Source organism: Aedes albopictus, chromosome 2, assembly GCF_035046485.1.
Source record: "Aedes albopictus strain Foshan chromosome 2, AalbF5, whole genome shotgun sequence".
NCBI classification, from domain to species: domain Eukaryota; kingdom Metazoa; phylum Arthropoda; class Insecta; order Diptera; family Culicidae; genus Aedes; species Aedes albopictus.
In genome coordinates, this window is record NC_085137.1 from 452,661,291 (window position 1) to 452,684,488 (window position 23,198).

The following is a 23,198-nucleotide window of genomic DNA, read 5'->3' on the forward strand; positions in this document are numbered from 1 at the left end:
CCCAATTCATGTACCATGAATTTTCTAGGGGTGCTTTGAGGCTTTTTGAGTACCGTAGACTCTGTACTGTGATCATTCATCGTGTATAAAATTTGGTTGAATATGTTAGATTTGTATCACAAACTTCAGAGTACTTTGGAGGCCTTAGAATAGCTCTGTGATCAAAACTTGAACAGACTATGATGGGTAGTAATACATTGCATGTCTAGGATCTGTGAAAACTATTGATGATTAGCAAAACGATAAAATTTGAGCAAAAACATGCAGAATTTATAAAAAATACAAAAAAAACCACGTATTTTCGGCTCCCCGCAAAAGGGGGAGGGTGCAAAGGGGGGAGGTACCATGCATTTCTTAGCACAACTATTCCCCTTGACTATAAAAAAAATCCAGGGTAAAATGTTTTAAAAGAAAGAAAATATTGCATTTCTACCAAAAGTAGATCGTCCCTGGTGTTTACGGGTTAACAGATTTTCAGTAAATTCATCGATTTTTTCCAAAATCCTAAAACTGTGTAACAGAATTCACGGTGGAAATTCTGGCAGTGATTTCTGGCTTTAGCGTAAAGAGTTTTGGATGATTAAAAATAATAAACAATACAAATAACAGAAAAAGCTTTCTCTCCGTAAATTTTTAGAGCTTTTTTATATTTGTGATGGAATCCCCAGAAAGAATTATTTTAAAAAATCATTGGAAATTTCCATTTGAACTCCAGTCTCTTGCAGAAATTTACTGATGAAAGTCTTGAAGGACTAATTTAATCAGTCAACTAAAAATTGAAAGTAAATAGGGCTTATAGTGTGAATTTTATACATGGGACAAAAATTATACAGCAATTCATGTGAAGGTTGAACTCCCAAGGGAGTGTTTCTGATTAATTGATTGAGAAATTTTTGGTGATTTCATTCAGGAAAGTAACCTTCCTGAGCACGGATTATATTGGCAATTGAAAAAAAAACCTGATAAATTGCATTAGATGTCGTGTAGAAATTTTTTTTAGATTTCCCAAGGAAAATTATTGAAAGTGTTTCTCTTATTTGTATTATTTTTTTTATGCAATTCGGTATCATAATTTTTATTTTGTATAACTAACTTTGATATCATAATGGCCAATTTTTCCGAACTGGTTGATTATGCAACCGAAATGAGTTGCATAATGAAAAATAGTTGCGTAAAATGTTTTATGACTATTATCAGAAGCTATGTTCGCGAGTTTTTTTTTCATCAATGTTTACATTAAATTACATTAGCACATTCTCTCAACAATTTCTTGAACAGTACCACCAGATATTTCCAAATGTGAAGGCCCATTTGGAAATATTTGGGGTACTGTTCAAGAATAAAACTATAAAAAAAATTCATACGTGTAAAATCACATCAGAAACAGTTAAAGCATTAGAACTCAGCTTGAAACATCTTTATTAATTCTCTATGTTGGTAATCTCACATTAGGAACTTTTCAAGGAATTTCTTCATAAAAATCCATTTATAGAAATTCAAACTAAATTGTCTGTACTCCTTAAGCATGTAGCAGGTTTTAGCAGTTTAAATAATGCTCAAATTGTATGGTTCAATGAACCATTAGACGCACTTCTCGCATAACCCAAAACCCTCGCCCAAAAAAGTTCGCCAACTTCCCGAAAACACAATGGAAACCTTTTCCGATGATTGATAGGTCGGTGGATCTTTCCGTTTGACCGGTCACCGAAAAGAGTCCCACAAAGTTGGAATGAAATTACAAATTTCGGATTCATTTACCCGGTGATGTTTCGTTTTCCCATTTCGCTCAAACCACGTATCCCGTGGAAAATCGTTTCGACCTTCGACGATGACATATCGCTCGCTCCATTCCTCCTTCGGTTCGGAATCCTTCCAATGAAAAGACGTGCATTGTTACGAGTTTATTAAAATCTGCTGACTCTCTTGAACCCATTCACGAACCCAAATGAATGAGCCAACAACGTGAAACTCCGGAAGGTGCTGCCTGGTACAGAGAAGAAGAACTCAGCAACAACGGAACCATATCCGTAAGTCCATGGTGCAGAAAATGAATGAGTGGATCGTAAAAACAGAAAAAGGACGAACCGGAAGGACGAGCATTTCTTTGGATCCGTCTCGGGCTTTTTCTGTGTGTTGGTCGATGTTGTCAGCGTCTTTACCATCAGCGCACAGTGGTTTAGTATGCAAATTTACGAGGAAAGGCCTAAATATAATACACTCAAACCTCCATTTAAGTAATGAGTCGGGGATACTTAAATGGATCCATTACGTAAATGGATTCACTACGTAAATGGATTCTGTGTTTGACTTAAATAGAGTTCATGCTCTTCCATTGCAGTTTCGTCAAAATATTTACAGTATTATCGAAATAAGCCAATAGACGTAATTAGGTCGAAAGGGCCATTTGGCCGAAAAAGTTGTAAGGTCGAACTGGTCATCAGGCCGATATATCGTTTGGTCGGAAAAAGGTCGTGTGGCCGAAAATATTGTTACATCAAAGTGTTTATTTGGCCGAATAGGTCATTAGGCCGAATAGCTCGGCCTAAAGACCTTTTCTGCCTAAAAACCTCTTCTGCCTAAGGTCCTTTTCGGCCTAAAGACCTTTTCGGCCTAAAGACCTTTTCGGCCTAATGACCTATTCGTCCTATTGACCTGTTCGGCCTAATGAAGTGTTCAGCCTCATGACTGGGCCGAAAAGATCCCTATTCGGCCTATTTAACCTAATGACCTTTTCGAAGAACAGATGTTATCGAAACCGTAGCATATTTACATTCGTTTTGCTGTGAATACAGTCAAATTTCATTAAAGTTGCGTTACTTAAATGGAGGGACTTTAATAGAATTTACTTTAATGGATTCGACTTAAATGGAGGTTTGAGTGTATCAAGCTTTACCAAGTTAATTACAATTCGTAGGGTGTCGACGCGACCGCTCCCGGGTTAACTCTATCTGATATTTTTCCTTCTCTTACAAATGTGTTGTTCTTTCAAGTTAGACTGTTAAAGAGTAGTTTATTTGCCAAACTGTCAATCGCACCTTTAGAGATTTTCCCTTCTTCTAGCAATAGGCTGTTCTTTTGAGGCCTGTTTTTCGATAGCTTTCGTTTCAATCTAGCCTAATGACAATTTGGTTTAGTAATAATGTGGCCAAATATATTTTCGGCCTAATAAGCCACACCCAGTCGTTAGGCAAGAAGTTGAAGTGGGCCTCTTGTTATTTACGGTTTTTAAGGTTTAGTATCAAAAAGGGAAAGAACATATATGAGAGAAACAATAAAAGGGTATAAAAGGGTGAGTGCTACAAATAAATTTTATTCAGTATACTCTTCTTTAATATAGTCATTCATTAACTTCCCCATTTTTGACATTTCGTCTCTCATTTATTTTTTTTTCATTTCAACGTTTTATTTTTGTTTTTTTGTTCGCGTCTGATGTGTAGGTTTCAGAAGCGTTGTCGAAAGATGAGCTAACTTTTTCATTTCTTGAGCTAATATTGACTAATCTGCAACCCACATAGAGCTCGTAAATAGTAAGAAACTTTAGACCAAGAGTATACTGGTTACAAAATATGCGCAAGATGCAACAGGTGCCATTTTATTAAATATAATTCCTTTCTTTTGCTTTCTTTCGAATATTATCTTTTGGATTTACAGCTTCCAGAATTGTCATTGAAAATTTTCCTTCTTTAAAAAAGGCTGTTCATTTAAGATGTAGTGATAAAACTGTTGGCATCATACCTGCTAATATTTTTAATGTTTTTTCGAAGATTTGGAAATAACGCTGAAAACCTTGATTAAATTCTTCAACCAAAATAAGTCAATTATTGTGCATTTCATAAAAAGGATGAAATTTAATGAGTCTGGGAATGGCGCTAACAGTTTTCCGGGAAATGTTCCATTCCGGAAAATGGGTTTCCGGGAAATGGGATATTTCGGAAAATGGGTTTCCGGGAAATGGGTCATTCCGGGAAATGTTTTCCGGAAAATGTCTTTCCGGAAAATGATTTTCCGGGAAATGTCATAGAATCCTGAGACATAGCTGTTTTACCCCAATATCCGCTATTTATGTGAATATTTTTCACGTATTTCTGCTTGGATTGTAATATTTTCGATAAACTAAGACTTTCCGCGAGTGAAATTGCTCGGGGAATCGAATGGAAGTGGTTCAGGTTGCTGCACGAATATGCACGAATATGGGCTCGTTTTGCCCCAATTCCCTTATTTATTTGTATGTTTTACACGTATTTCTGCTCGGCGTGCAACATGATCGATAAAGTTAGACTGTCCCAAAGTAAATGTGCCCACAGAATCGAATGAGAGTGATTTGGATTACTGCACAGTTCCCTGAACTGGAATACTGCCAATTTTACCCCAATTCCCCTAAAATCTTTGAATATTTAACTGATATTTCTACTCGGAGTGTAACATGGTCGATAAAAATGGACTATCCTTAAGTAAAACTTACTGGGAGAATCGAATGAGAGTGGTTTGGATCACTGCACAGCACTGTGAACTGATATGTTGCTTGCTGTACCCCAGTTTCCCCTATTTATTTGTATATACCGGACATATTTCTGCTTGGATCGTAATGTTTTCGATATAGTAGGACTTTCCGAAAGTGAAATTGCCCGGGGAATCTAATGGAGTTGTTTGCATCACCGCACGGTTCTCTAATCTAATATAACGCTTGTTTTACCCCGGATTCCCCTATTTATTTGTAGCTTTCACACATATTTCTGCTCGGCGTACAATGCGAGTGATAAGTTGGACCAGGCTTGTCCGCACTCAGCGCATGAAAATTCTGCTCTTTTGATTTACGTCCCCTAAACCATCGTATTTACTCAATCTTCCTATCTTATCTGATAGAAGGATGTTGAAATATCCTAAATGTCATTTCGAGCTGTCAAAAAACCGCACCGCAGTGCCGTACTGTGCGAGCAAAGAGAATTTCTCCCGGGTGAATTCACCACAGTGAATTTCTCTTTGCTCGCTCAGTGCGGCACTGCGGTGCGATTTTTTGACAGTTCGAAATGACATTTATGATATTCAAACATCTATCTATCAGGTAAGATAGGGAGATTGTATAAATACGATGGTTTTGGTTGTGTAAATCAAAAGAGCAGAATTTTCATGTGCTCAGTGCGGACAAGCCTGGTTGGACTATACTAAAGTAAAATTGCATAGAGAATAGAACGAGAGTGATTTGGATCGCCGCATGGAATCTGAACTTTAATACTGCCCATTTTACCCCAATTCCCCGTAAATCATTGAATATTTCCCTCAGTTCTGCTCGGAGTGTAACAAGGTCGAAAAATATGACTACCTTTACATAAAAATTACTCGGAGAAAAAAAAATGATAGTGGTTTGGACCGCCTCACGGTTCTGAGCCTCACGGTGAGCTGACATGTTGCTTGTTTCACCCAGATTTCCCTATTTATTCAAACTAGTTACTTGTTGGATAAGTGTACTGTTGTGGCTGTAGTGGTTGCCTATTTGGTTATTGTGGATATATGGAGTATTCAAACTTTGAACTTTAATGAGTACTTTATTAGCAAGTTTATAAGTGACAACAAAGCACTCCGAGTGATAAAAAGTTTTAGAATTTATGACTACGTACTATAGCCAAATATGGAACCACTGATTACAGTCACAATAAGCCTATTGCAGCTCAGAAGAGGAAACAGTCGACCAACTAGAATCAGTCTTGAGTCTCGGGAAATCGAATGGAAACATTTTTAGTCACCACACGGCTCTCTAAACTAAGATGTTGTTGATTTAACCTTGATTCACCTTTTTTTTAATATTGCACAAGTAATGCTCCAGTCTTGGGTATAAACTCCTGGAGGTTGAAATAAATGGCATTATGAAATAATTGGCAAATAATGCATTGGCAGAACATTGCACCGATCGTAGAAAGACAGCTTTACGCGTGGATAGTCTTGACGTTTTACTTAACAAAAATGAAGTACATGATTGCGGGTAGAGACAGAGGCAGGTCTACAGCCTTTCTCAAACTATAAGTCGCGACCCACTGGTGGGTCGCGGACTGATTTTTGGTGGGTCGCGAAGGCTTGGGCGATATTGTAATAAATGTCTTGATAAACATATGTCATACGATATTGCTAGCCATCCCCAAGTAACCAGTAAGCATTTAAAATAGCATTCCTTCAGCATTATAGTAGCCTTTACGACTAGCGTTTAATGCTAATTAGCCGTATATGCGCATATAGTGCTACCTCACAGCAGGTTTTGGCAAAATAACGAGCTGTCTTAGTGCTATCCCTTCAGGAACGTCGTGACAAAATGTCAAAGAAGCGTAACGGCTGGTCGAGCAAAAAAAAAACAAAAATAGATTGACGTCTGCTTCTCGTTCTCTCAGCCTGCTTCCCCGCTTCATCGTCCTTCCATATTCCAGCCGGTGCTAGGTAGTACTTTTTTTGCTGATTTTTGAAGTGATGTAGGTTTGAACTTACGATCCGGAGATTGATGAATTATATCTGCTTCTGATTCTGTTGCTCCTGATCCACGATGCTAAAGCTGTTCCGGCGGCGTGCGTTGATTTAATCGCCAACATAAAGAATGATTTGATAACAGCTTCAGATTCAACATCCAAAACTTGTTTTCATTGAGATATTTCATTATGGTAGAGCATTACGATCCCTTCTTTTAAATATCTGTGGAATATGATTCATTCTTCCCTCTTTCAAACAATCCTATGATCCACCAAAGCATCCACCTATTCGGCACACATTTTCCAACGAAATGATAAATAATTAGTGATTTTTTGATGGACAAGTTCCCAATCCAATCCAGCTGCAGTAATGTTTTCTTTGGTCCTTTTGGATGAGTAGGGGAAAATTAAGGAACAAATAAGATGTAAACAAAAGCATAGGCTCTGTAAGAGAGAGACAATATATGTTGCCAAATGCGTAACATATCTCCCAACCTTTTTGCTCCTAGCATTTAAAGAGCAGTTGAAAAGCATTCTGATTGGTCCCAAGTGAAAACACTTCAAGCAGTTGAAATGCTAATTAACAGCCAGAAGCTTTTGAGCAGCACAGCTTATGCTAACTCAAGGCAGTTATGCATTCGAACTGCTTATGTAGGGCAGCAAGCAATTAAAATGCATAATACGGGCTGATACACGGCTTATTCAAATGCTTAGTGGTTACCTGGGTTATCTAACTAACAAATACTCGCTTGGAGAATCGACAGTGTTATTTCTAGAAATTCGGCTCTTCTCAACTCTGTTTAAAATTGTTTATTATAAGTGTAGTTATCGCTCAGCTTCTGAGAGACACAGACGTGATTTACGATTGCGCTCCTCATAAGCCAAGCTTTTTTTTCTGGTCGTTCTCGTTATACCCTCGCAGTGCCGCGTCGCGTGTGCCGTGATTACGCGATGAGGCGAGAAATCACCTTCAGGATTAAATGGATTCCGATTAAATGCTTTATTATTTTTAACCCTTCCCCGACCAACAAAAGAGTGATGGGACAAAAAGTGGAATAAATATTTGTAACGGCCTAAAACATTTCCATCAATGTTTTTGGGGATAGAAATTCTCGATTTTTGACGCACTTCAATGGGAATCGAACCCACGACTCTCGATTCGCAGACGAGTGCTTCTTCACTTTAAGGCCCCTTAGCGTGTCAGCTCAAATCTTGCTCTTCTTATTTGATTCTTATTCCAAACAGTCATCAATCACGATAGTAGTTGTGTAGGCTTTCTATACCAATTACATAAACAAACAAACAAAAATAGCAGCTCTTTGTCTCGGTAACTCCAATGTAAACATTTCGAGAATATGAATCATTTGAAAGCAACTTAAGCAGTAAACTACTCTACTTCAATGAATAACAAGGAAACATATCCAAATGTCACGAAAAATGTTGGGTTTTTTATGTAACAAGCTAGAAATGATCGAATTATTTTGGTACGCTCTCCCACTGTTTATGTTTACTGCAACAGCAGTGCTGGCGGCCCGCTTGGTGAAGATTTCGTAAATTATAATGCTTTGCTTATTTCACTAAAAATTGCGGTAAAAAAGTTAAAAAATAATCACCCCACAAATTATTTTTGATTTTATGATGCATAACCAATGTGTTTGACTGGATTGTTTAATTGATTTCGATCAATTTCATTGATGCTTTGCCCAGCAGGATCGACATCACTGCGTGCAATGATCGATGATTGTGCGCGCCAAAAGACATCACCACGCTGCCGCCGTCGTCGTTGGTACTGCAGTGGGTGGTAAACACCGCCAACCACATTTTTTGTGCGATCGAAACAAATCGTTAAAAATTTCTACTTTCGAGTGAAATAATGCTTAGTAATCGTGATTACTTGAAAAGAGGCTTGTATTTGAAGTAGTGTGAATACATTTTTATGCCGAATATCTCGCGTGAAATTGATTATTTTATAGAATAAGATAAGTGTCGATTTTTTACAAATATGTATTGGTGCAATGTTGTGTAAAGTTGATTTCGGTCAATGATTTTGAAGAAGCCATTTTGCGATGACACGCTAAGGGGCCTTAACCTACGGAGCTAAAAAGGGGACAGAGATGGTCAAGTGGCTTCGTAGTTTGGTGGAAACAAGCGCCCTTCTAACGAATTGGGAGTCGTGGGTTCAATTCCCACCGGAGCCGTTTCTGTTTTTTTTTTCGCAATTTAAATCCCAATTTCTACATCGAACATGTATTTCTGTTGTGCACATGAATGTCAAAATATTTCCAACTTTGTGATTTCCAGTTTAAGCCTAAATAAAATCAAGAAATTGGCATTACTGAGAACAGGTAAAAACCTTTGTAAACTTAAGAAATCGATTTTTTTCCCGCAACTTACAATGATATGAGTTAGAGCTTACGTGCATGCTTAAAAACCCAAGACATTGTGTGTGATGCGGGATACGGAAACCTTATTTGAACGATGGTGCATACATACGCATACGGTACTGGATGACGGGTTCAATTCTTGGTTGGTACTCTTGTTATCTCTTGACATAAAGTATCTTCGTTCTTGTTACACGATACGATATACACTCACAAAATAGCAGAGGAAGCTCTCAGTTAATAACTGTGGAAGTGCTCATAGAACAGTAACCTGAAAAACAGGCAGTACACTCAAACCTCCATTTAGGTAATGAATCGCCAAAATATTTTTTTTACCCAAATGGATACAAGGTTGCAAACAAGGATTAAGAAGGGCGAGTGAACAGGAGATTTAATGGGGAGTCATGTGGAGTTTCAGAGCGCTTGCAAGGAAGTTTCAGGAGAGGAGGGGTTCAGAGGCGTTAAAGAGGGTATCTGGGACATTTTGGGGTTTTCGGTATGTTACATGGAGTCTGAGGTGGTTTTCAGCGGTATTTTTGGAAGTTTCAATTTAAATATACAGCGAGCTTTAGAGGCGTAAATAGGCCGTTTTCAGTAGTTTGCAGGGGCTCAGGCGCGTTACATGGGGTCCGAACCCGAGGGGGTTTAGGAGGTTTTCGATGGTGTTTTTGGAGGGTCTCAGGTGCGTTATATGGGGTCCGAGGGAATTTCCAATGGTATTTTAAGAAGTTTCAAAGTATTTTCCGCGAGTTTTCTCAAGATGTTACCGATGTTACAGGGGTGTTTTCAGATTTTAAGATGGTATCAAATGCGTTAGGGGATTTCAGGGGTTTTTGTTGACATATCAATAAGTTTCAGAGGATTTTAAGAGGTTTCCGGTGGCGTTACAGGAGAGTTTTCGGGGGTTTCGGAGGGACATATGGATTTCTGGGGTTTTCTATGGTATTTTGGGGTCGTACACAAATAACGTCACGCCATTAGGGGGGAGGGGGGATTTGCAAAACGTGACAACCCATACAAAAAAAATTGAGGTCCCATACAAAAAGTGTGATAGGGGGGAGAAGGGGTTGAAAACGGTCGATTTTTGCGTGACATAATTTGTGTATCACCCCTTTAGGAAGTTTCAGAGGATTTTCAGCGAGTTTTCACAAGGCGTTACAGGGGCGTTTCTGGGATCTCAGCTGATCTCAGGTTCGTTACATGGGGCCCGAGCCCGAGAGGATTTCATGGAGTTTACGTTGGTGTTCTAGGAAGTTTCAGAGGATTTTCAGCGAGTTTTTGCAATGCGTTACAGGAGTTACAGGGGCATATTCGGGGTTTCAAAGAGTCTCAGGTACGTTTCATGGAATCCGAGGGGGTTTCAGGGGTTTTTGGAGACATTTCAATAAGTTTCAGAGGATTTTTAGGGGGATTTTGGTGGCGTAACAGCAACGTTTTTGGGGGTTTCGGAGGGTCTCAGCTGCGTTACGTGGGTTCTGAGTGAATTTCAGGGAGTTTTCTGAGGCATTTCAGGAACATTCAGAGCATTTTCAGCGGATTTCGCAGGCGTTACAGAAGGGCTTAGAAACGGAAGCGTTTTCGGAGGAGGTTCCAGGTGTTCTCATGAGGTACAGGAAGTTTTGAGGAGGTTTATGGGGCCTACAGCCTTTAATTATATTTTTTTGAATTACTGCACTGTTTTCAGGTGAGCTTCAGAGGGTTTTCAGATGTCATTTGAAGCGATTCATAAACGTTTAGGGCGATTTCAGAATAGATTCAAGAAGTTGCAGATGCTAGTAGATTACGCTAGAAGATCAAATGACCCATATTAAAGGGAGTACTTGGAGAATCTTAAACCAACATTGAACTCACCACTTGACAGCATACAGTTGCATAAGGCTGTGTAAGCATGTATTTCATTCAAACACATAAGTTATGCATGTGGATTCGATGCTATGCTAAAAAAAAGTTTATAGGGAACCTTAAACAGTCCAAACCAGGGCGAGTTCAGGGGGCATCTTTTACCCCTGAACACGCCCCAAACCCCCTTAGCTAGACTCGCTACTTCTTTCCCGTAAACCAGCCTTACCCCTAATCTGTTCTGAACACAATCGAATTCCATTTTGGTAATGCTACCTAAATGGAGGGACTCAAATAGATTTTACATAAATGGAGGCTTGATTGTAAATCAACAAATTGAGAATTTCCACCTCGGGTCTTCTGAAACTTTCCGGTTTGTTTTTAGAGCATTCTCCCCTAGCCGTTTTTTTCTTCAGTAATTTAACATCGTTAGCTGACTAGCAATTAGCCTATTTACATGTCCATAAGTTTTTGCGGTTAGTCGACAACCACTGTTCTGCAATTGCAGCAACATTGTTGCTGAATATCATTTGTGGTCAGTTATTGGATTGAATCCTTGCGATGTACCTATGAACATTCCTATGCATCAGAGGAAGGGTTAGCAGGATTGCGATTGGGTTGACATAGCCAAAAGCCATTGACTTTGGTGAAACTGTTAACGTCAACTGAACGGTACCATTCAGTTTAATTTGATATATTTACTGTAAGTTAAATTCGACTTTTCATTTTCCTATTTGGTAAACAATCTCAAAACCCAATCCATCAAGCACGGCGTGCTACTCAAACCAGGTTAACCGAGCTCTAGCAGGTCATCCTTCGAAATAAATCTCATCAACCGTACAGAATCCGCTTCTAGTCCTTTCTCGAATCACCGAAAAAACTATTGAAGCGAGAAAAATTCTAGCGATGTTCCCGTCGTCGATTCCACTAGCACCGTCCGTCGAGCTTCGAGATCCGTACCGTAGGGAACAAAAAGTCCTACGCTTTTGGCACCGCGTAGCACACATCCTGCTGCCAACCTGTGTCCTTTTTGTGACTCCTTCATTTCGCCTTCTATATACAAACATGCTGTCACTTTGGTCTCACGACATTTTCTAGCAAGATTGATCCTAGCGTCCGTCGGTCGTCTCGAGCCAAGGACAGTTTAGGGTTGAAACGAGAATGGGTGGGATGTTTCCGGCCGGCGACCGGTATGCTATATTTGGACACGATTTGGGCAATCGGAAGCTGTAGGGGATGCGTTAAACTGAATGAACCCTGTTGTTGTTGGTGCGTGACTAACTAGAAAGCTGTTTTAGCTTCAATCATCATCATCGTACTGCTTATTCAATTGGTTTTATTTTATTGAAGGTAAAACCGAGTCTACAACTTTACACCATTGCATTGTAGTGAGATCTATATCTGCTGGGTAAGAAAGACCTAGTTCAATATATGCATAGTATTTCTAAATTAGAACGTAGACAGCTGCTCCTTCTTAGGGCAGCTGCCTAAATTAATTCTTATTCATTTCGTGAAAGCTACGCAATAATAGATATTGCTAATGTTGTGGCATTTGCTAAGCAAAGAAAAAGAGGGCACAAAGACAAGCAAGGATTCTCTATTCACCAACCAGAAAAACAAACCCACAAATTCTCACCTTTCTTCGGCAAATATGTATGTCCTTGAGCTTTTTGCGTACTGGCGCTACTAATATTTGCACGCCATCACCGTTTTCGCCAGTTTGCCAAACATAGGTCCTGGTTGAATCTGTCGAGAGAGAAGCAATAAAGAATAATAGTCATTATTATCATTATTAATATTACGACAACAAGTCGTTTAGTTTTGTTGCCCAGCGGCACCGGTCATGATACGGATCCCAAGGTGCCACGTACTTTTGTTTGTTTTTCGACCCAAGTTACCCCTCGCTCAAACAATAGAAGATATTGCCCCTTTTCGTCAGGGGTACGAGCATCCATATAACAAAGGGGATGCTGTCTTATCTTTGCATTATGAGACACACTTGCTTGTCTTGATTTACATATTTCTTATTTTGGTGACTAGGTTGAAACGATTATGAAGGGTCTGAGCACATTATTGATCATATTTAAATTGTGATTCTGTAGCCCAAAGCATGCTTTTAAAGTAGTTAGCAGAGGCTAGCAGCTACTGTTTTTTTTGTCCTATTCTTTTATAGATCAGCACCGACCAATAATCGAGTTTATTTTTGCACCACGTCCAATGCCTGATGGCCAATGTGGTATAAATTACTAATTTATAAATTAGCTTCTATATCATGTAAACAATATGTTGAAAGAACTACAATTTCCTTAAATAATAAAATTTAATAATTGTCTCTCAAATTCTATTTCCGTCTTGTCCACGTCTATTTTGGGCACAACCAGAATTCACTTACCACCACACATTCTACGTGACACTATTGTACATAGGATGGTCAAAAATTATAATTTGACCGTAGGTGTTTGTTTTCGAAAGGTCAAATTCAATCCAAATCCAATCGTGTGTGCAAAGTACGATTGAGCAGAAAACTTTTAAATTGAGATAGATGTAACTTTAGAATAACAACCAAAATATTACCATTAATATTTTTGTCCACCTGATTTTAATACGCCATCGTAGTGCAACGAAGAAATCTTTCTCTGTGGTTGTGAAAAAGTATGCTCCGTATGTAGAACATCCACACACACAACTTGTTGTTCACATAATACCGACGGAAAAAAGTTTCATTTGATTAATTGAGCAGCTTTTGCTGCATTATGGAACAGTGAAAACCAACTTTGAAGTGTCAGAGAGCGTGACCAACTTTGAAGTGTCTGGCGAAGTGAATATTAAAAGATGATGAAGAAGAATTCGGTTAGCTGATGTTTTGGTGCGGTTGCCTTCGTCGTACGGAAAATTTTCACATTTTCAACTCGGAAGTGGAAGGAAATTGAAATGTAGAATTTTGCGTTGTCATTCGTTTTCCGGTGCAATAAGAGCCGGTTATCGATATCTCAAATTCCTTCTGGGATTTCTCCGGCAGCTCCTTCATAAGTTTTCCAGAGTTTTCTTCAGGGATTTCTCCTGAAGCTCTTCAGGGATTCCTGCATGAATTTGTTTTAGAATTCTTTGTTGGATTTTTTACTGGAATTCTTTGAGCGATTTCTTCATCAAATCCTTATGGATTCCTCCAAAAATGGCTTCTGGGATTTTCATGAAGCGATTTCTCTTGGAATTGGTGTAGATATTCCTCCTGGCATCCAATCGAAGATTTCTCTATGAACTCTTTTATGAATTTGTTCTCAAACTTCTTCAGGGATTTCTCGTGGTACTCCAGGAAATCCTCCATGGATTTTTTAAGGAACATTTCGAAAAATTCATCCAGGCAGTCTTTGATTTTGTGCCAATTTCTTCAAAAAATTGTTCAGGAATTCCTCCAGAAACTCCTTCAAGGATGTTTCCAAAAACTCTTCAGGGATTCCTGCATGATTTTTTCCTAGAATTCTTCGTGGGATTTTTTCGCGGAATTTTACATAAAATCTTCCAGCGATTTCTCCAGAGATACCTACAAAAAAATCTACTAGGATTTCTTCAGAAATTGCTTCAGGGATTTTCTTGGAAATTTTTAAGGAATTTCTCTTTTGATTATTGAAGGAATTTCTCCAGGAAAACCCTTCAGAAATTTCTTTTCAAATTCCTTTTGAGATTTCTCCTGGAACTCCTTCATAGATTTCCGAAGAAACTCCTTCAGAGCCCGCTCCAGGAAAACCTTCAATGATTTCTCCAGTGTCTTCTTCAGGGATTTCTGCAGGAATTTCTTTAAGATTTTTTTGTGAGATTTCCCCTTGAGGGATTTCTTCATAAATGCCTTTAGGGATTCCTCCAGAAATGTCTGCAGGGATTACCCTGGAAATCTTTGAGGGATTTTTCCTGTAATTACCGTAGATAATTCTCCAGGCGCTCCATCAAAGATTTCTCCATGAACTCCTTCAAGAATTTCTTCTCACATTTCTTCAGGGATTTCTGCAGGAAGCATTCAATGGATTTTTCCAGGAACTTTTTCAGGGATTCCTCCAGGAACTCCTTCAGAGATTTCTTCACCAACAGCTCCTGCTGGGATATCTCCAGCAGCTCTTCAGAGATTTCTCCTACAGGTTTTTTTTTCTGAAATGTGTATTAAAATTATGAGAATATCTACTAGTTAAATTGAAACATATAATACATAGAACGCACGAACATTAAAACACATTAAACAATTATTCTGTCTTATTTATGTAACAAATATTTATATCCGTAACAGATTCTTAGAGGCATTTCGCCATGAGTTCCATGATGGATTTTTTTTTCTGGAACTTATTGAGATAATCTTCAAGAACTCCTCCAGTGCATTTCTCCAGGAGTTTCTTCATCCAAGGAGTGGTACATAAAATTCGTATTGAGAGATTTTCTCAGGAACTCCTTCAGGGATTCCTGCAGGAACTCTTTTAGGGATTGCTTTAGAAACTCCTACAGGAACTCCTTCAGAGATTTCTCCAGAAACTCCTGCTGGAGAATTCTTCAAAAATTCCTCCAGGAACTCCTCTTGGGATTTCTACAAGAATTCTCTCAGATACTTCTCCAGGAACTAATTTAGAAATTTATCCAGAAACAACATCAGGAATTTCTTCAGTAACTCCTTCAAGAATTTCAGCGATTTCTTCAGGAATTTCCTCAGAGATTCCACCAGGATTTCTCAGGAAATAATAAAAAAATTCTCAGAGATTCATCCCGCAAGTCCTCCCGGGGTTTCTTCAAGGGTTCATTCATGAGTTCTTTCAGGGATTCCTTCAAAAGCTCCGTCAGGGATTTCTCCTGGAGTTCATTTAGAAAATTCTCCATAATTTCCTTTAGACATTTCTCGAGGAATTCTTTCAGGGATTCATTCGACAGTTTGATTAGGGATTCCTCCAGGAATTCTGTCAGATCTCTACTAGAATTTTCTGAGAGATTTCTCCTGAAGTTCCTAGAGCGATTGCTCCTGTAATTCCTTGAGGTATTTTTTTAGAAAATCCTTCAGGGATTTCTCCTGGAAAATTTTCATTTATCTTGTCGGATTTTCCCTGGTATTCTTCAGGCATTCTTTCGCAAATGCCTTCTGGGATCTCTATAGAAACTTTTTAAGGGATTCCACCAGGTATTTCTTCTTGAAATCCATCGGCAATTTTCTCAGGAATTCATTCAGGAGCACCTTCAGGGATTCCTTTAGAGAATCTGTCAGAGGTTTCTCCTGGAGTTTATTCTAGGATTCCTCGAGATGTTTCTTCAAGGATTCCTACAGAATTACTTTCAGAGAAATTTCATTTGGAATAGCTTTACATCTTTTTGCTTCCATCTCATGAGCCATTGTCAAAGATAAGTTGGAATATCCGTTTTCGGCTCGCGGCACGAAGCCGTTCCGGGATGCGTTGAGCTTCTCGTAGAACCTCCGTGTTTCATGGGAACGGCACAGCAGTTCCATTTCGTCGCACTTCGTTTCCTCCAGACGGCACTTTTTCCCCCGAAAGAGGCGGGTCTGCTGCTTCTGCTTCTGTTTGCCAGGTTCCTTGCTGCAGCATTACCGTCCATGCTGTGTTCTTCTCCAAAATCGCTCTGCACTGCTCGTCGAACCATTCGTTTCGTCGATTCCTTTCTACGTTCCCGATGGCGCTTTAGCTCCAGCAGTCCTGTAGAGGGGCCACATCGAGCTCGCCCTCGTCTGGCAACACTGCCTCGAGATTTTGCGCGTATGCTGAGGCGACATCTGGTTGTTGCAGACGCTCAAAGTTGTACCGTGGCGGTCGTCGGTACCATACATAATTGATGACGGAAAGTTTTAGGCGCAATTTGACCATGACCAGATAGTGATCGTAGTCGAAATTAGTGCCACGATAGGTCACGTCGTCGATAATGTCGGAAAAGTGCCGTCCGTCAATCATAACGTGGTCAATTTGCGATTCCGTCTGCTGTTATGATCTCCAGGAGTAACGATGAGGCTATGTTGGGAAAAGGTGCTACGTATGGCCATGTTTTTGGAGGCGGCGAAATCAATGAGTCGTAGGCCGTTTTCGTTCGTCAGTGTTGAGTGCTGAACTTACCAATCGTCAGTCTGAATTCCTCTTCCTTGGCCTACCTGAGCGTTTAGATCTCGATCCTATGGGTCCTATGATGAACTTGACTTCGTGGCTTGGGCAGCGATCGTAATCGTGTTGGAGCTGCGCGTTGAATGCGTCCTTGTCATCATCAGTGCTTCCGGAGTGTAAGCTGTGCACGTTTATTATGCTGAAGTTGAAGAATCGGCCCTTGATCTTCAACCTGCACATTCTTTCGTCGATCGAACACCAACCAATCACCCTGCTCTGCCTGTCGCCTATCACGATAAAAGCTGTTCCCAGCTCACGTATGTTGATGCAGCTCTGGTAGGTGGTATTTTTTTTTCTTCTAAACCATAGGGGGGGAAATCTGCGCAACAGACACCCTAACAAGAAGGTTAGGGTAGTGTGGGGTTAAGGCCGTCTTCTACAACAATAGTAGAAGCCAGGACTACTCTCTCCTCGACCCACTAAAACACATTCCTATGGTCGCCAAACCCTACGTCTCTCCGGAACCACCAAGAAGGTATTGCTTCAGAGAGGGTCTAGTGCACATCGCACCCTCAAGGTTAGCTGCGTAGCCTAGCAGCAACGAACATCGATGACTCGCTCTGGAGAGTCTATCACGGTAACATGCTGGCGCTTAGCCAGTTTCCCGAGTGGTCCTCGCCACTTCCTTTGTCCTCGGTAGGCGGGCAGGGTCAACCCCGCCCGCGCCCAACTGCTTGGCAGACATCAAGAACTGCAACCCGATCTGACCTGCCCGCAAAGGAAGGGTATCACTACCCTTCAGGCCCTATCAGATGCACCCGAAGGTTGCAGACAGCAGAGTCTCACCTACCCCGACCCTTGCCGGGGACCCCTTTCCAACCGCGGGCTCGGATCCAACCCAGTAGACCGACGCCACGACAGCACCGCTACCGGGACTTCCTCTCCGCGGTCACTTAATCGCTGTAAGGGTCGATCTCGACCGCAGGGCACCGGTATGACCTACGAAGCCGACTTCGAACCCCTGGACCACCTCTTGTATTGCATCTGGACTAGCCACTCTCCGAGTCCATGCGCCACCTCCTCTTTAGCTCACAGACGATATGGGTGATAGCCGTTTAAACGGCGTTCTAGCTAGCCTCATCCCTACACATCCTCTAGGACCAAATTGTCCGGAGTTGTGTCCTCCCCGCATGTGACAAGCAGGCGTCACGCATTGTGCGAAAACGTGGGCACATGAACAAAACGTGTTCCGCCGTTTCTTCTAAACCATTGCACACTGGGCATTCGAGAGAATCCGCATGCCCGAAACGGTGTAGATACTGTCGGAATCAACCATGACCTGTAAGGGCCTGTGTCAGGTGGAATGTAACTTCCCCATGGCGCCTATTAATCCAACTATCTACCCTCGGTATCAACCTATGGGTCCACCTTCCTTTGGTGGAACTGTCCCACGCGCGCTGCCATTTGACCATAGAGGCCATCCTGGCAGTCCTGCGTATGCTTCTTGTGCCGCGCATTTCGAAGCACTCCATGTCCTCACTGATAAGAATGCTGATAGGCACCATACCAGTAATGACGCAGAGAGCGTCGTCGGTAGCATTCAGTACTTAGCGCGGTGCCCCACGCCGGGCCGACATACCTAAGTATGGACGCTGCAACACTAGCCAGAAGCTTGCGCTTACTGACGTACACCGCAGAACTATTGGACATCATCCGGGACAGTGCCGCAATAGCTGTGGAGGCTCTTTTACAGGCATAATCGACATGGCTACCGAAGGTAAGCTTATCGTCGATCATCACGCCCAAGTGCTTGACGGAGCGCTTTGGCAGGATAGTGCACTCTCCTGTACTGATCTCCGTCTGCTGCTCCGACTTCCGGTTGTTAACAACCGTCACCTCTGTCTTGTGGTGAGCCAGCTCCAGTTTCCTGAACCGCATCAACGCCTCCACAACCTTGATCGAGTGGTCGGTAGTCAACTTCACCTCCTCGATCGTTTTACCGTAGACTTCGAGCGTAATGTCGTCGGCAAATCCGACAATCTCCACTCCCACTGGGTACTCTAACCTCAACACCTCGTCGTACATGACATTCCATAACACCGGACCCAGGATGGAACCTTGCGGGACTCCTGAGGTTATGTGAAAACACTGCCGACCCTCCTCCGTGTCGTAGACTAGTACACGATTCTGAAAGTAACTTTTGAGAATCTTGTACAGGTACTCCGGTATCTCCAGACGCAAGAGCGCATCGGCAATAGCAGCCCAACTGGCGCTATTAAACGCATTCCTTACATCCACAGAGTCACTACCGCGCAGAAGCGAATTCCCCTCCTCTTAGGCTCGAGTGCTTTCTTCGCGGTTTTTGTAACCGACAAGATAGCGTCTCCGGTGGACCTCCCCTTCCGGAAGCCGTACTGGTTGCTCGAAAGACCATTTCGCCCTCGGTGAACCTCAATATTCTATTGAGGATGATCTTTTCGAGCACCTTCCTTCGATCAAGCATATTGGTCTGTATGCCGACGGGTCTCCGGGTGGTTTCCCCGCCTTTGGCAATAGTACCAGGCTCTGCCTCTTCCAAGCTTCTGGGAAAACTCCCTCGTCCAGGCATTTCTGCATAGCAGACCTGAACATCTCGGGAGCCTCTGCAATAGCTACTTTTAAGGCCAGGTTCGGAACTCCGTCCGGACCTGGGGCCTTACCTACGCTAAGGGACTTAGCTATCCCCGCAAGTTCCACATCGGTGACCCTTTCCTCATCCCCAGCCCCAGACCCCGACTGTCCTACGAAAGGAGGCCAAGGACTAGTATCATGACGCGGAAAAAGTCCTCCAATGATGATCCCCTCCAACATCTCTGGAGCCATCACACCTCTCGTCTTGGCTATAACGATCCTGTAGGCGTCACCCCACGGGTTCGTATTGGCACTCTGACAGAGACCCTCAAAGCAGGCCTTTTTTCTCTCCCTTGTCTCGGTCTTGAGCGCGGCTTTTGCAGCGGCGAACACCACCCGCCGTTCGTTTCGCTCTTCCTCTGATCGTGCTCGCTGCATCCGCCGCCTAGCTCGTAGGCAGGCGCGGCGCAGGTCCGCAATCGCGTCGGTCCACCAGTAAGCCGGTGGCCTCCCATTTCTAGGATGGACTCGCCTAGGCATGCTCGCATCACGCGCACGTGAGAGCACCGCTACTAGCTCGTTGCCGTCTAAACCGATTAAGTTTCGCTCACGGCGAAGCGCCTCCCTAAATACCCCTTCGTCGAAGTATGATGTCTTCCACCTGCGAGGGCTTGGCCTTGGCCTAGCCGCCTCTTCTTCTATCCGCTGTCTGCTGTCGGTTCAGGCATTAAAGTCACCCGCTATTACCACCGGCCTTCGCCCTGTTAGCACGGTCGTTAAGCGGTCCGGCATTTGCGTGGTAGGTGGTATGATTACATCTAAACGTTCGCACTATGGATACTGTCCAACACAGCTCCTGCAGGCACCGCTACGATGCCGAACCCGCGGTCTTCAGTAGATCAACAAGTTGAGAGATCGGCAGTTTCACGAACTGAGCTTCCAATCGCAAGTCATTTTTGTTCGCTGTGGTCATTGCCGTCGATCTCGGTTCGTTTATTCTGTTGCTGATTTTCCGTTACAATTTTTTTTTTACATTTGGCTCGTAGGGCCTGACACCAACCCCGATGCCTTCCGGAGGACTAAAGTGCACAGGTGAGCTTAGAGTCCTTCCCTGGCACTCGGACGTTGATCAGCCGCCCTAACATGTGGATTAGATGCTGTTGAGAGCGGCTCCTCCTGGAGAACAAGAGAACGCTCAAGTTTGCAAAGCAAACCCCCCCCCCCCTTCCCTGTCAGCCTACGATCAAAGTTCCCACCGGGGTAGGTAACCTGGTCTTCCCCAAGGTTGCTAGCAGTCTGACCGGTTCCCCGCGGAAGTAGAGATAGGAAGGAGTTGATGTGCAGAGGCTAGTGATCTCAATGGGATCTGTATTGCGCGAATAACCCTCCCTTTACCGTGCCGAGCATTGGTTTATATTTGGTCAAATATTTGACCATGTGTACTAGCATCTTAAGGTTGGTACCATGGAGAGGTAGGGATAGGCATAGGAGTTACTGGTAACTCCTTTACCGTATCGTATTTTTTCTTTCCCCTTTACATACGATACGGTTGAAAGCATTTTTTGCCAATTTCTGTTGAAACATTTGACATTCAATTGCAATATAGCCACGTCCGACACTTAAAGCAGAAACCGCTTTACGACGCACTACAGCGCCCCAGTAGAGCAGGAAATCCAAAACCCTAGCAAAAATAGATTTCGTGTGTGGATCCGATTTGATTTTGCCATATATAGTATACCGGTTCAAGGTGAACTACCAGAGGGCATATATAGAACCGAAAGCGAAAACCAATGTCACGTGAGAACTTTTCCGAAAGTTTGCTATTGGTTGCAGATGGTAAACTAGGTATATAAGCCGGAACATGCTGAGCGGCCTCCTCAATCGGAGGAACAGGGTTACAATGCTCTGTACGAAATTTTCGTTTTTTTGTATTTGAAGATTGCCTACATTCTCTAAATTCATTACACGCAAACATCTTGACTCATTAAAAATAACTTACTTGACGACGAGTAAACTACTGAAAATATCTGCATTTATTATAAAAACAACATGCTGTTTTTATTGGAGCTCTAAAGAAATTTAATCACAAAAATAAATATGTATATGAATTGAACAAAACGGGTGAACAATTTTTCTACACTACTTACAGCGAATATTTTGACCTCTTAGATTAGCATTTTAAACAGGTTAAATTAAATTCGGCAATAGTTTATGTAAAATCGGGAAAATTTCACAATCTTGAGGTATTAAACAAACTTACTTAATTATTCAAGCCGTTTACGGCAATCCTGGAAGTCTAAGTTGAACCGGAACAAGAACGTTAATTTTGCCTAGAGGATGTTAAAATCCGTGCTCCGATCCAACACGAATCATGGACCGGCTACTTGTATAGTTTATGTGTGCGGCGAACAAGACGAAGTAAGCGCTCCGGACATAGGGTGACCATATGGTATCCTAAAGGAGGACATGTCCTCCTTTTTGATCAAAAATCAAATGTCCTCCTTTCCCTCGGAAATGTCCTCCTTTTTAACATTTAATAAAATTATAGTAATCAATTATCTGGCAAATCTCCAGAAGATGGAATAGAGTGCAGTAAAAGCGTAAAAGTACCCCAAGTGAGAAGTTCTTCATTCCAGGACTATAAGACAACTAGACTATAAGATGGTTTTATAGCAGCTGTGAATTTGTTCTAGATTGCTTACTTGTTATTAAACGTTTGCTGCTTCATTCGACTGTTATACAGCGAAAAAACAAATATTTGTGTAGTTGAACGATTGAAATAAAGCTATTTTCCATATTTCCCCAATTCGAAGATTATTTTTATGAGAATAACACAATTTTATTGCGCTCCTATATTTTTGTTTTGCTTATCAAATAAATACATACGCAGTTTCAATTTTCATTGATTTATCATTACTCAATAGAATAGAATGACAGCTCGAAGAAGGACATAAAAATTTAAATGCATTTTAAAAATAGTTGCAGAAGGTTTTCTTGAAATGATGTCTTTTGAAATTTCAATTAATTTTCTGACCCGACCGATTCAGCGAATTGAATAATCTGGATACTTTTGAAAAAAAAAATGCAGAGTTAAGTCAAATACAAAAAGTGACTCTTTAGTGGAAAATATGTTGTGTATTTGCTGCTGCTTCGATAAGTGTCCTCCTTTTTAAACAAATGTCCTCCTTTTTTAACCGAATTTGGTCTAAATATCCTCCTTCGCTTGTTTTCCATATGGTCACCCTATCCGGACAGGACTATCCAAAAGCATCGAACACTACACACATAATCCCTCCCGTCGTCGTCGTTGCTTGGCAAGCTGTAATTAGATTTGCGAGTGGACCGGAAATGAATGGAAGAGCATTGGAACGGGGGCACGTAGGTAGGTAGGCAGGTAGGTAGGTACCTATTGAGCTTTGGAAGTTGTCGGTGGTTGAAATGGAAACTAATTGGAGGAGAAATTGGTTTTCTGGTAAGGCCGTGTCGCTGCGCTGGTGGGCTGGGACTTTGGGACCAGCCGCCACTGGTCTTGTGCTGCATGCTTTGCGACATGGGAAACTAATTCTCGATGAGTGGGGTCGGATTTCGAGACGTTAACGAGAGCTGAAAACTTTTGTGGGTGATCACTGATTTGCTTGCGTGTAGGCATATGGCAACATGTCATTACACGGTTGAATTATCAAGATATTATTACTTATTTATCCTACGATTTTTGTGGTGATTATCTTTTATCACTGAGCTTCGAGAAAAGCTAAAGTTATTCATAATATCTAATGAATCGATATCACATAAACGAGGAAAACTTAAGATATATACACGGTGCTCCCCAGACCGTTATTATAAAA

General features: G+C 41.6%; 1 protein-coding gene across 6 annotated transcripts in view; it reads right to left on the reverse strand.

Moving 5' to 3' along the window:
* The window catches only part of LOC109419701 (chondroitin sulfate N-acetylgalactosaminyltransferase 1), a 159,777-nt gene that overhangs the window by 110,728 nt on the left and 25,851 nt on the right, over window positions 1-23,198 (reverse strand). For 4 of the 6 annotated variants that reach the window (XM_029877646.2, XM_062853896.1, XM_029877644.2 and 1 more), the window contains one exon: window positions 12,306-12,415. The exons of the other annotated variants lie outside the window; for them this stretch is intronic. The gene's annotated coding sequence lies outside the window, so the exon portion shown is untranslated. The remainder of the gene's footprint in view (window positions 1-12,305; window positions 12,416-23,198) is intronic. 6 annotated transcript variants of the gene reach the window in all.